Here is a 12,432-nt window from a genome sequence, read left to right as displayed (position 1 = left end):
ATATCGTACTACATCTCAGAAATGTCAAAAGAATGCTTTTAATGATGGGTAGCTATTTTTCACATACTAATTATTACACCTAAGTTTCCTTCAATTTTGACACAAAGTATGTATACAAACATAAATATGAAGATTCATGTATAAGAATGAAGTTTGTAATGTTACTACAAGAAAACTATTTACAACAAAACTAGTAACAAAATTTTGGTTAAGTTGTTTACAAAGAAACTAAATGCAATTAAGTATTAGCACTATCCCAACAAAAAGAACGCTTATAAATAACTTGCTTGGTAGTCTCCTCCTTCAATGTGTTTGTCCAAACCCTGGTAAAAAAACAACATTCGTTTTAGAACTCAACTCAATACATCAATGTCAACACAATTATAACAAAATTCACAAGTTATACATTTTTAATGTTTACAATCTTCTCAACTTATTAAACATAAAAAATGTATACTGTTTAAAATATTGATATCATTTCATTTTTCATCTACTAACAACCCAATAAAAGTCTCATTCATGTCATATAGTCAAAATATAACACTCAAAATACATTGTACAAACATTCTTTATGCTTAAAGGATATGCTCTTACCTTGACAAGAGCCTTAAAACTTAGTTTGAACACGCTCAAACAATCTCTACAAACAAAGAGTATAAGACCTAATTAGAAATCTCGATTTGCAACCTTAATTTGAAGTGTAAAAAAAATACAAATCAAATTATAACAAACAATAAATATCAATCTTGCTCAAAACATTGATGTTAAAACGTACTTCCAAAAAGTAGTAATACTCGCACATTAGTCTATTGGAAATAATATAGTCAAGATAAGATAATTGTTGGAAATAATATAGTTAAGATAAGATAAATGTTGGAAATAATATAGTCAAATTGAAGGGATTTGAATTCCTCGAAATGGAAGCAATTGAATGCATTATGTCTTGATTTTATTTTATTGAACTTAAAATACAGAGTGACGAAAACATGGATAAACAAATTGAAATCTAAACATACTTCTACTATGAAATTAAAGAGGAAAAGATGGAAATGATAACATACCTTTCAAGAACATTTCTTCTTTTTCCTCTTCACAGCCAAGATTACAAACCAATCTCCTTCTCACCAACACGAAAGGAACTTCACAGAAGCAACACCAATGCAAACACCACCATGAAAATCTTCCTCCTTTTTCTCAAGGTGAGAATCAATAGAGAGGTTTGAGTTTTTGTTGCTTAAGTTCGGTGAAGGGAGAGTTTTCTTGGATGAGAGAATTTTCACAGAGATTGATTGGAAGAAATGATGGATCATCAAGATAATGAAAACTGAACACTTAAAAAACTACCCTATGTGTTTCACGTAAATGAGAGAAAATGAGAGTTATAAAAATAATTCCATTTCCCTTTTATTTTCAAAAATTCAAAATTGAATTTTAATTTTATTTTTGGAAATAATGACTAAACGCTTCATCTCTGAGTAGTTGTCAAGAGATGAAGCATTATAAGGTGTTGATTTCATTAANAATATATAACCTATGGTTTATATTATATCATATATAATATAACTCATAGTTTATTATTATCTCATATAACCTATAGTATTAATATGAATCATATTCATATTAATTTTAACCTATAGTTTTTTTTTATATGAATCGTATTCATATAATTAATATTTGAATCATCATCAGATTTTGTTTCTCTCATTAAAACTTTATATTATAGTGTATCATATACATTATATTAATTGTATCTATCACAATTAATTCCTTTTAATAAATTTGAATCTTTCAAATTAATCTAAAATTAATTTGATGCTTATTAATCTTTATTGAGCTAAGAATGGGGACTTATGGATTTATAGATTTAAGCTCCAATGATACTTGATTAATTAATTAAACTTTTTAATTAAATTAATCAATCTTTATTAAATGTTGGTTACTCCACTAGAGACCAACAACTACATTTTTTGTACTATAAATATATTTCTGTGTTCATTGAATATAACCAATCAACAGTGCATTGACCCTCCACAAATTGCTTGCAAATATAGCTAGGTCAAAATTACTGTTTTAATCATGTAATTATATCTTACTCATTAAGTACCACTAATCCCTCTAGTGAACAATTAGTCACAGTCCAACTATAACTTAACCATTTTCAGGCTAGGAAAGGGTGTAGCGCCACATTGTTCAAGATCCAAAATTAGCCCTTAAGGTATCTACTTACCCGAACAATGGAAATGAGTGAATTCCTTCTTGTGTAACTATTTTTCCAGTTCCTCAAACAGACGAATCCCAAAATGGTAGGCATAATGAATCAGCGAATCTAACCACTCTCACTCATCCAGATCAAAGGACATCTCTCATAGGCAGGAGTTCACAACTCACTCAGGATTAAAGTCAAGTCACCTATGGTCGTCCTGGTAAAATGCAAGTCTCTTCTAGCAACGGTATTATAAAGTGAGATTATCAATTTCATGGTCCGATTTTATACAAACTCTTTGTATAGGATATCCTCACTCACATGTCTCCACATGAATGATCAAAATCATATCATTTGTTGCACTTTACAACAATTATAACAACTATAAAGCAGGTCGTATCCATAATATAACTAGGATAAGGTACCCAGCCTTATCCATCTACTACAGACCATTCAGTTATTACTTAAACATGATTCACATGTATGTCTCCACATACATATTTAATTACATCCAATAACCTTGGATCTTAGTTTATCGGTTTTTGTGGGTTGATGTAATTAAATATCAAATAAAATAATACTTATTTTATTAAATAAATAATATGTTTGTACAAATACAATTTTACAAAGTATTAGACCACAAAATTTAGTATATCAACCCCAACAATCTCCTACTTGTTCTAAAGCCAGTGAATGTACAAATATAAAGTACAAAAAAAGTACAGTACACAAAAACAATAAACTAGGGCATATACCACACGCCTAGTAAAATCTCCCACTTGCTTTAGACTAAATGCGGCATGTCTCGTAGACCCAGACTCTCCAGGTGACCTTCAAACATTTTAACCGTGAGAGTCTTAGTAAGTGGATCAACAACATTGTGCTTCGAAGCGATCTTCGTGACGATCACGTCCCTTCGATGCACAATCTCCCGGATGAGATGTTACTTGCGTTTTATGTGTTTTCCACGTTTGTGATTTCTAGGCTCCCTGGAATTTTTCACAGTACCACTATTATCACAATAAAGGGTGATGGGCTTTGATATGTCTAGAGCAACTTTCAGATCAGTAAAAAATTTCCTAAGCCATATAGCCTTTTTGGCAGCTTCATAAGCCGCAACATACTCTGCCTCCATGATAGAGTTAGCTATGCAACCTTATTTTGTGCTTCTTCAGATTAAAACTCCTTCATTAAGAGTGAATACTGATCCTGAAGTGGATTTCCTAGAATCCCTATCAGTCTGAAAATCAGAGTTAGCGTATTCTATGAGGATCAAATCCTTAAACCCATACATAAGCATGTAGTCCCTCATTCTCTGAAGATATTTGACGATAGTTTTAACAGCTGTCTAATGATCTAATCCTGGATTAGACTAATATTTACCAACTATCCCCGCTACATAGCAAATGTCAGGTCTGATACATAACATTGCATACATTGGCTACCAACAGCTGATGTATAGGGAATCCGTCTCATCTCCTAAACCTCTTGAGGTGTCTTAGAATATTGTTCCTTAAAGAAGATAATTCCATGTCTAAAAGGTAATAAACTCCTCTTGGAGTTTTACATCAAATATTTGACAAGCATTTTATCAATATATGATGCCTGAGACAAAGCCAACATTCTTACGCTTCCTGAAGATTTGGATCCCTAGAACAAACTATGTCTCTCCCAAATCTTTCATTTGGAATTGAGCCACCAACCACTGTTTAATATCAGTCAGTAGACCTATATCATTTCCAACGAGTAGGATATCGTCCACCTACAATACTAAGAAAATTATTGAACTATTAATAGTTTTCTTGTAAACACAAGGCTTGTCAACATTCTGATCAAACCCATAAGATTTAATTGCACTATCAAATCTTATATTCCAAGATCAAGAAGTCTATTTCAGTTCATAAATGGATTGATTAAGCTTGCAAATCTTTTGCTCTTGACCTTGGAAATTGAACCCTTCTGGTTGTTGCATATAGATGATCTCCTCAAGATTTCCATTCAAAAATAGAGTCTTGACATCCATTTGCCAAATCTCATAGTCTAATATGCGGCAATGAATAAGGAGTATATGGATGGAATTTAATATGGCAACAGGTGAGCAAGTTTCCTCATAGTCAACTTCTTCAACCTACGTATAACTCTTTGTCACTATTCTAGCCTTAAAGGTATGCGCCTTACCATCTGCACCATTTTTTTTCTTGTAGATCCACTTGCAACCTATTGATTTAACCCCATCAGGTTAATCTACAAGATCTGAGACTGAATTAAAGTACATAGACTCCATTTCGAAATTCATGGTTTTGACTCATTCATCTTTTTCCACACTCTCCATTGCCTGTTTATAAGATCGTGAATCCTCAACATCGTCACTAATATGGCGGTCAGGATTTCTATTAAACGCATATAATAAATAGGTAGGTTTGCAACCTTTCCACTGTTGGGTTTTATACCTTAAAGCTCGTTGATAGTAAATGTAAAGAATTGACTATCATCAATAAAGAGTTATTAATATTATTTCAATAAATGTTATTGATTGTATTGTATTTAATTTGTCTTAATAATCTTACCAATAAACTACCATCTTAGGTTGTTTTACGAGTCTTGAACTGTATGTGGAGGCATATAGGAATCAATGTTCAAGATATAGCCTTAAGGGTCTATAGTATAGGGATATGGCTTGGTACCTTATCCTAGTGACACTATGGATACAATCCACTTTGTATTTGATACAAATGCAATGACCTAACATGTTCATATAAGTGACATATATGCAATGTGGGTATCCTATATAATGAGTTTGTATAAGACTGTATAACGAAATAGTAACCACTAGATATAACACCGTTGACTAGTTAGGTTTCTATTTCAATATGATAACCTAGGCAACTTAGTCTTAATCCTAAGTGTATTATGAACTCTTATTCATGAGGTATTGTCCTTTGATTTGTATGGGTGAGAGTGTCCAATTCGCCGACTCAATAAGCCTACAATTTTTAGGAAAAAACTGAGTGGGAAGCTGGGAACATAATAATACAAGATGGACTTCATTCCTTCTCGACTTTAGAGTAAGTAGATAAGTGTTCCCTTAAGTGGTGTCTCTAAGACTTGAATAAATGGCTCTACCATCTCATGGCTCAAAAGATGTTTCTGTTTAATAGTTGGACCATAAACAAGTTGTTCATTAAAGGAGTAGTGGTACTTAAGGATACAAAAGTAACTTAGGGGTAAAACGGTAGCTTAACCCAGTTGGTGTTCAACGCTCATGAAGGACTAACTTGTTATTATTATTCTATATCCGTGGACACAAAAATATATCTGCAATGTGAAGAGTACAGTTGTGGGTCTTTAGTGGAGTGTACCCACAATTAACGAATATTGATTAATTTGGTTAATGAGTTTAGCCCATTAATCTCATATCATGGACGCTTCTAGTCTATAGGTCCATAAGATCCCATTTCTATCTCATAAAGGGAATTGAAGTAATAATGTCTTGAATAGAGTTTGAAATGTTCAAATTTACTCAAGAAAATAATATAATATATAATGATAAAATATAATATAAATTTAATATTTTAATTAAACTTTATAATATAAATTCAATTTTGGATATGATTCAATATTAATTTATGGGAAATTAAATATTGAAGGAGTTCAAATATATGATATGAATTGGATTCATATTAAAATTATAGGTTAAAATTAATGTATATTAGATGCACATTAAAACTATAAGTTGTGAGAGAAATACAATGGCATATGATTCAAACGTAGACTAAATTAAATATTTGATATTTAATTTAGTAATTATTTAATTGGAGAATTAAATAATTATTTATTTTATTTAATTTAATTAAATTTGATTTCATTAAATTAAAATTGAATTAAAATTATGAGTTATGTGGGAGATGTTTCATTTAATATGATTTAAATGAAATCATTAATTAAATTAGATGTAATTAATGATTAATTGATTATTAATTTAATTAATTTAATTAATTGATCAGATAACTCCCATTGGTTGAAAGATCTGCAAAAATTATTTAAAATTTTTATTGCTTTTGGAGAAAGATCTGCAAAAATTGGAGAAAATATATATATATATATCTTTTTATTTCTTTATAGTAAGGTTCTATAAAATTTTTCTCCAAAAAAAATTCTTCTCCTTATCTTCCCATATTCACTTGGTTCTCACAAACCACACTTCAATTCTTAGAGGATAGAAAGATTACTCTTTTGGTGGTGTTCTTGATTTCAATCCCAATTGGAGAATTGGCTATTCCACTCGAGTCTTCAAACGAAAGTAAGTAACGTTTCCTTTCTCTGTAGATTTTTTCCTATAGCATGCTTAACTTAGGAATAATTCAGTATGCTGCATTTATTTTTTGGTCTCTGTGTTTTTTTGAATTTTCCATTGTACTAATGTTTTAGAATTCCTAAAGTAATTATTTATATAATTAATATTTTAATTATTTCCAAATATTTATTTCTCTCATTAAAACTTTATATCATAATGTATAATATACATTATATTAATTGTATCTATACAATTAATTCTCTTAAATTAATTTGAATAATTCAAATTAAACCAAAATTAATTTTATTCTCATTAATCCTTATTGAGCTAACAAATGGGCCTTATGGACCTATAAATTGAAGCTCCAATGATACTTGATTAATTAATTAAACTTTTTAATTAAATTAATCAATCTTTAATTGTCATTAATCTCTCTAATGAGCAATTATTCATAGTCCACTATAACTTAACCCTTTTCGAGCCAGAAGATGATGTGGCACCACATTGTTTAAGACTCAGAACCAGTCCTTAATGGAGCAATTTATCTACTTACCTTAACAGCAGGAAGGAGTGAATTATGTAGGAGTATATTAGCATGCAATGGAAACAACAAGGATCAATAAGTATTCTAATTCATTAATTTTGGATATAAATAAAACATGCTCATACAATAATAAGAGGGTTTCATGTCATACCTGTGTAGAACCTCTTGAATCTTGATTCTCAGTTATAAAACTTCTCCAAATCCCATTGTAAACCAGCTCAAGATCTTCCCTATTATTCTCTTAGAGTTTTAGATTGAGTTGTGGGACTCAAAATAAGCTTGAACGAAGGAAACTTGGAGAAGAACTCACTACACCATCCACTTTGAAAAACACCTTCTTCATGCAATGAAGAAGGTTGCATGAGATGCAACTAATACTTGGAGTATTGAAGCTAGAGTCAAGTGGATTTTGTGTGAATAACTTCATGAAAGTGAAGAAATCCATCATTTACAATTATGTGTTCTTTTCCAATTTTTCTAATTTACAAATTGAATTTCCAAAATCAATTTGAATTTCAAAATTTAAAACTTTTATTAATTTTACTAAATTAATTTTCTTATAAAAATAATAAATAATTAATTAAAAAATTTTAATTAATTCTAATATTAAATTAATTTTACACAAATTCCACCTTTATGAATTTAATATTTAAATCATATTTAAATATTAATTCTCCAATTCTGTTTAATTCCAAAATTAAACACAATAATTACTAATTCCCTTAATTCTAATGTGAACGTTTCAAATTAACTTATCACACTCCTCTAAAGCTAATCCATTTATGAGTTAGTAAGGAGGCCTCACGAACCTACAAATCATGGACTCTAACGATCCGAGATTAATTGGTTAAACTCTTTAACCCTCATTCATTAACTAAGGGGTCACTCCACTAAAGCCCATAGTTGCACTCCCTTCATTGTAGATATATTATGTCCACTCGATATAACCATGATTAGTTAGTTAACCCTTCACAGATTGTTTGTAATAACGACTAGGTCAAATATCTGTTTTACCCCCAAGATTACCTCTTATTCCTTAAGTCCTATTTATCCTCTAATGAACAATTGATTTGTGATCCGATCAACAAACCGAGTCCCTTTTGGGTCAATGAGAGGGTGGGGTCCCTTGTTCAAAACTTGAAGTCAACACTTAAGGGAACAACCTCTCTACTATCCCTGAAAGTGGGTAGGAGCGAATTTCATCTTGCACTCTAAGTCCCCAGCTATCTACCTGGTCTTACCTCTGAAATAGAGGTTTATTGAGCCGGCGTTGTTGAGCCAATCCTCACCTATACAAATCTAAAGATAATTCCGAATAAACAGGAGGTCATAGTTAGCTCAGGATTAAGGTCGAGTTACCTAGGTCATCGTTTTGAAATAGTCAGTCTTAAACAGTAAATAATGTTATAAAATAAGAGTGGCTGATTTCGTGGTCCGATCTTGTACAAACTCATTGCACAGGACGCCCTCACTCCTCATGTCCCAACATGTACAAATTAGAAACACATCGTCTATAGCACTTTACAACTATTTGTAACAACTACAAAGTGGGCCACATCCTATAGTGTTACCAGAATAAGACATCCTACCTCATTCATATACTATATATCATTTTGATTATTTACCCGAACCTAATCCACTTTTATGTCTTCACATAAAGTTCAAGTACTCATATAATAGTCATGTGTCTTTTAGTTTATTGGATTTCTAAAACGAAATAAGCAATACATATATTCAATAACAATTTATTGAATTTTCAGAATAAGTTTTATTGTTTACAAACCATGAGTTTTATGACATAAAAGCCAATAAACTCCTTCTTGTGTAGCTGTGTTCCTAGCTTCCCAATCAGACAAATCTCCAAATTGTTAGGCATATTGAGTCGACAAATATGGCCACTCTTACCCATTTAGATCAAAGGATTGCCTTCAGAGGTAAGAGTTCACAACTCACTCAGGATTAAAGTCAAGTTACCTATGGTCATTCTGGTGAAATGTAAGTCTCTTCTAATAAAAGTGTTATAAAGTGAGACTATTTATTTCGTGGTCCGGTATTATAAAACTCTTTGTATAGAATATCTGCTTACATGTCTCCACATGAATGATCAGGATTAGATCATTCGTAGCACTTTACAATAATTGTAAGAACTACAAAACATGTCGTATCCGTAATGTCACAAGAATAAGGTACTTAACCTTATCCATCTACTACAGTCCATTCAAAGTTATTAATTAAACATGATCCACATGTATGTCTTCAAGTACATGTTTAAGTTACATCAAATAACCTTGGATCTTAGTTTATTGGATTTGGGTTAATAAAAACTAAATGTAAAATAAAATAACACTTATTTTATTAAATAATAATATGTTTGTACAAATACAATTTTACAAACTATAAGTCCACGAGATTTAGGGCATCAACCCAATAAACCTCCATTAAAATAAGATAAATGTTGTATCCTTTTTCCGTGTGTGTGTGTGTGTGGTGGGGGTCTTCAAAAGAAATCAGATCGACTCAATTGACACGAAGGAAGGAAAGTTACAGCAGTGAACCTCCTAATGCATATGAACTGTCTAAGATTGGTCCATATCGCATTGGTACATGAAAGGATCAAGAGTGTCTGCAAAACAAATACACATAGGTAAGAATTAGCTGCTAAGCAAACAACTAGCAATGTAGAATAACACAGTAGAGGCTAACCAAGGATTTAGAATATCATTCAAACAATAAAAACAAAACAATCCAAATAGGGAATTAAAGCAGGAATTCTTACTTTAAAAACATAAAATTTGGAATCATTCTTATATTAGATTTCATATTCATAAATGAAACATTCCGAAAAGAAGGTTCTGACCAGAGATCGGAGCTGGAAGAATGGCGAGCTCGAATAGATCTGAGCGGAGCAAACAGTAGAGCTCAAACAGATCTGGACAGAATAAGCAGCGAAGCGAACGACGTGACTAAACTGTACTGCAGAATGGTGGAACGAACAGATCTGGCGACGAGAGTGACGACAGAACGAGCAGAACGACGATAGAATAAACAGATCTAGCGAAGAGGGTGAAGGTGTGATCGATGCAAAATGACGGCGATAATGACGGTGGAACGGACAAATCACCGTGGAGATGACAGAGCTGACGGCTTGACACGAAGATGACGGAGCTGACGAGTTGACAGCGGTGGACGTCGATAGCATGAGGCGGCGACCAACAGTGGCGACGTGTGGGTTTAGCTTGCATGAAAACTGAAAAAGAGAGAGAGAGATTGTGGAGAAAAAGCAGTGAAGTTTTGTACAAAATGGGCAAAAGAAAAATAAAAACAAAGTTTATAACATAGCTATGGAGGGAAGTGAAATTTCAACTTCCCTTTTTCTCCAAATTTTTCAAATTAAAACCCAAAATAGACTAATTAATATAAGATTAATGGACTGAGAGAAATTTTAAGATTTATTTTAGTTCTAAAATATATTTTTCAAAAGAAATTGAAGTGTCAAAAAGTTTCACAAAAATTAATTGAAAATATCGCACTTCCTTTTAATTTTTCATGGGTATTCAAATAAGAAATAAATTTTAATTTTCCACCATTTCAAATTAATCCGGTTCTAAACACAAATAGAAATTTAAAACCAATTATTTCAATTAAAATCCTAAATTTTGAAATTATTTTTGTTGAAATCCTGACGTCAAACGGAGCATAAAACCCAAATGAACTCCCAACTATTTGGGAATAAAAGATGTACTTGAATAGAGATTTATTTGTTTCAATTAGGCTAAATTTCTAAACTTAAACTCTAAAAGTTTGGATTTGGAGGAAAAACAAAAACAAAAGTATAAATGAATGAAATTAATTAAGTTTCCTTTTTAATTAAGCAATCCAAATTGAAATTAATCAACAAGTCAGAAGTCAATCCAAACTAATCGACAAGCTCAAAAGTCGATCATTTAAGAAGATCAACAAGTTCCTGAACCTAATCATATAAGAAGACCAACAAATTTAAGGATTAAAATTTATACATTTGAGAGAAAACATCAAAAGATTATTTACTAGAGATTATGCCTACATATACTACAAATCAATATTAATACAAAGTTCGAATTCAACGAATTAAATTTCTATGAAAATCTCGTCGAATAATAACAATTCCAAACTATGCGAAAATCTACTTTGGTTCATATAATTAAATTACACAAATCTAATATTGATTTACATAAAATTGTAGTTTTTTTTCTAATTTAAAATTAATATTTACTAAGCACTATTAAATTGTTTTTCTGATTTAAAAATAAGTTACCTAATATCGTAACTAGATTTTTTGTTTATTGTTCTATAATGACAATTAATACAAGTCATAGAATGATGATACTAAAAAATAGTTGTGAAAGTCCAAAACAATCTAAAATTTCCTAGTTTTCCGCTAAAAGTGTTTTTCTTTATTTTTAACTTAATGATTCTAAAGAACTGTCACTCTTTAATGACAGTTAATTCTAGTCATAAATTGGTGACACAAAAAAAATGTCAAAATAATCCAACAATCCTAGACTTTCCGTCTTTTTCCGCAAAAATCATGCATTTTTCGTTTTCTACATGTAATGATTGTTATTTTAAGTCATCAATTAATGACACAAAAAACTGTCATAAATTTCCAAAAAACGCGTGATTGTAGGTTTAATGATTATTTTTACTCTCTCATCTCTATTTTTTCACTATTCATGATTCACGAAAATGCCAATTTGTTGTAGGGTTAGTATATAAGTTTGTTCTATTATTTTAAAAGACAGTCTCTTTTCAAATATAGAAAAATGAATCAAAATATTTACAAAATATAGCAAAATTTTAGAATTATCAATGACAGACATTGATAGATACTGATAGACTTGTATCAGTGTATATTAGTGGCATTGATAAACACTTATAGAAGTGTATCAGTGTCTATCAGCATCTATCACTAATAGTTCTAAAGTTTGTTATATCTTGTAAATATTTTCAACAATTTTATCATTTGAAAAAAATTTCCTTAAAAGACTAATTGCTTAAACTTTCCGTTATTTTTATTTCATAGTTCTATATATCTCTAAGCTCCAAAAGTTTGAAGCATACACACCACCAAATGCTTAAACGTGTCCAACATCAACGATATATATATACTTTCAAATTTGTAACAATTTAATCCCTAGACTTTAATAAATAACAATCTAGTCCTTGTGTACTTTATAAATTGTAATAGTTTGATCCCTATCGTAAAAAAATTTTGTATGATTTAATAAAAAAATTTATACATGCGGATCAATAAATTGATCGAAGATCAAATTATTATTTTGTTTTTAACAAAATACGAGATTAATGGAATCAAGGGATGTACCAGGATATATCTCTACTAGGTTGACACAT

The 12,432-nt window shown here is 30.7% G+C and overlaps 1 long non-coding RNA gene across 1 annotated transcript; it reads right to left on the bottom strand.

The window, feature by feature from the left end:
* Positions 1–218: 218 nt before the first annotated feature.
* Positions 219–1,272, bottom strand: LOC120074391. The gene is made up of 3 exons (XR_005480978.1): positions 1,062–1,272; positions 595–640; positions 219–323 (listed from the first exon to the last, which is right to left on the bottom strand). It is a non-coding gene; the product is annotated as an uncharacterized LOC120074391 (long non-coding RNA).
* Positions 1,273–12,432: the final 11,160 nt, after the last annotated feature.

The sequence above is a fragment of the Benincasa hispida genome, chromosome 1, assembly GCF_009727055.1.
Source record: "Benincasa hispida cultivar B227 chromosome 1, ASM972705v1, whole genome shotgun sequence".
Lineage (NCBI taxonomy): Eukaryota > Viridiplantae > Streptophyta > Magnoliopsida > Cucurbitales > Cucurbitaceae > Benincasa > Benincasa hispida.
This window is presented reverse-complemented; position numbering and strand designations above follow the sequence as displayed.